Genomic DNA, 2,500 nt, shown 5'->3' on the forward strand with positions numbered 1-2,500 from the left:
TGCAAAGGTCCTTTGCAGACGGCGAGGGGAGAATTTCAATGTGAAGCATGTGAGGCCAACTTCACAACGAAAAGCGGCCTTGGGCAACATGAAAGGCATATGCACCCGGTCTTGAGGAACAACAAGCGCATAGAGGCCGACAAGCCTACAGCAAAGAGAAGGAAAGGAGCATGGTCCGAAGAGGAAGAAAGCCTCTTGGAGCAACTTGAAATAAGCCTCGCTGGAGCAAGATTCATCAATGTCGAGATTGCTAAGGTCATAACAACTAAGACCGCAAAGCAGATCTCAGACAAACGGAGATTGCTTCAGAAGAAACGGCTTACACAGGTAGCAGCCCCGACAACCCCGATAACATCGGAAAGAGAGGAGCACGAGACCAGACCAGAGGAGGATAATGGCTCGACTGCACAAGATGAACAACAAGTCCCATACAAAATCCCGGCCAAACTCCCTAAACACAGGGAAGTTGATGAACACATCAAAAAGGCCGAAGAACTATTGCAGAAAGCCAATGATCCACTCTGTATGGCTCAAGCTCGGGGTTTGGTAGACTGTATTACAGACGAAATATACGGTGGTCATAACGAGAAAAACCCCCGCAGACGGCAAAGAGAGAACAATCGAAAGGCCGAAAAGAAGGGTAACAACAACGGGGCGAAGAAACGTTATGCCACCAAGAAAGCGGCATATAAAGATGCCCAAGAACTATACAGAAACAACAGGCGCCAGCTAGCCAGAAAGTTAATGGGTGCACCAGATACATCCCAATGCCCCATCTCACGAGAGGAACTGGAAACCAAATTCCGTGAGAAATTGTCCAAGGCGAACAACAAAGCGGACATAAGGAACTTTGCTGGTTATGCTGGCCGTGTTGATGACAACCTACTCCTGGGACCAATTGGGGAAGAGGAGGTAGAAGAAGCCCTGAAAGGAATTGACAGACACAGTGCACCAGGGCCAGATGGCAAAAAGCTGAAAGACCTAGAAGCCATCCAGGAGACCGACGCCTCCCGTATACCTCGCCTCTTCACCCTGTGGTTAAAAACAAGATCTATCCCAGAGAGTATGAAAAAGAGCCGGACAGTGCTCATTCCTAAATGTGAGGACAAGGATCGACTAAAGAACCTAGACAACTGGCGCCCCATCACAATCGGGCCAATGCTTCTCCGACTGTTCACTAAAATTATGGCAAAGAGGTTAAGCAAGGCGGTTAACATCAACCCGAGACAGAAAGGGTTCCTGGCAGCCACGCCGGGCTGTAACGAGAATATTGCTATCCTCCAGAATGTCATCAAAGGATCAAAAAAGAACAGAAAGGAGCTAGCCGTTGTCTTTGTCGATCTGGCCAAAGCTTTCGATTCAGTCGGCCACAAACTGCTCATTGGCTCGCTAAAGAGGATGAAAACACCTACGGCCTTCGTGGATCTGATCCGCGACCTCTACACCAATAACACTACGGTGATTGAGGGCAAAGGCAAGCCCACGGAACAGATCAAGATCGAGAGAGGCGTGAAGCAAGGCGATCCGCTTTCACCATTGCTATTCAATATCGCAATCGACCCTCTGATCAGTACCCTGGAGCAGGCAGGCCAGGGAATAACCATGCCGTTTGGAGACAAAACGGTGAAATGTACAGCATTGGCTTTTGCTGATGATATCGCACTACTGAGCAACTCTCACGCTGGGATGCAAGAGAACTTGAAGATCCTCCAGTCTTATTGCGATAAAACAGGCCTAGATATTAATATCAAGAAAACCAAAGGCTTCCACTTCACATGCAAAAGGAAGACCTTCATGTACAATCATGAGGCAAAATGGAGGATAAGAAAAGAAACCATCACATACATCCCACCAGGCGACACAGAGAAATACCTGGGAGCCCGGATAGACCCATGGGCTGGCGTTAAAGAGAGTGAATGGGAGGACAAGCTCAAAACCTGGGTTGAAGGCTTAAGATCAGCGCCTCTCAAACCAACTCAGAGACTGGAGCTTCTCAGAGTGCATGTCATCCCAAGATTGTACTTCCACCTGATACTGACAGAGGCGTCTCAGAACACCTTGGTGAAGCTGGATCAGATCATTCGGAATGCGGTAAAAGAATTCCTACACTTGCCACAACACGTCGCTGACGGTTTACTGTACTCAAAGAACAAGGATGGAGGTCTGGCAATACCAAAGCTCGAGATTCAAATTCCATCTGCAATTATTAGAAAGCGAGAATCTCTGGAGCGCTCAACCGACCCAATCATCAAAGCGTCCTTCCAATTCAGGGAAGAGAGCAATAAGGAAACCATCGAAGAATTTCGATCACTCAATGTACTTCGAGAAATTAAAGGTTTCCTGGTTGAGAAAAAGGTACCCGCTGGACCTACCACGGAGGAACTGGCAACAATGCTGGATGGAGGGCATTTGTCAGAAAAGCAAAGACAACGCTTACTGAAGCCTCCCAATGAGTACGGAGCGTGGCGAGAGTGGGAGTTCGAGAAATGGGGCAAGATGC

At 48.2% G+C, this 2,500-nt stretch overlaps 1 pseudogene; it reads left to right on the top strand.

The window, feature by feature from the left end:
* The window catches only part of LOC140472250 (28S ribosomal RNA), an 8,320-nt pseudogene that overhangs the window by 3,548 nt on the left and 2,272 nt on the right, over positions 1-2,500 (top strand).

Source organism: Chiloscyllium punctatum, unplaced genomic scaffold, assembly GCF_047496795.1.
Source record: "Chiloscyllium punctatum isolate Juve2018m unplaced genomic scaffold, sChiPun1.3 scaffold_283, whole genome shotgun sequence".
Classification (NCBI taxonomy): Eukaryota; Metazoa; Chordata; class Chondrichthyes; order Orectolobiformes; family Hemiscylliidae; genus Chiloscyllium; species Chiloscyllium punctatum.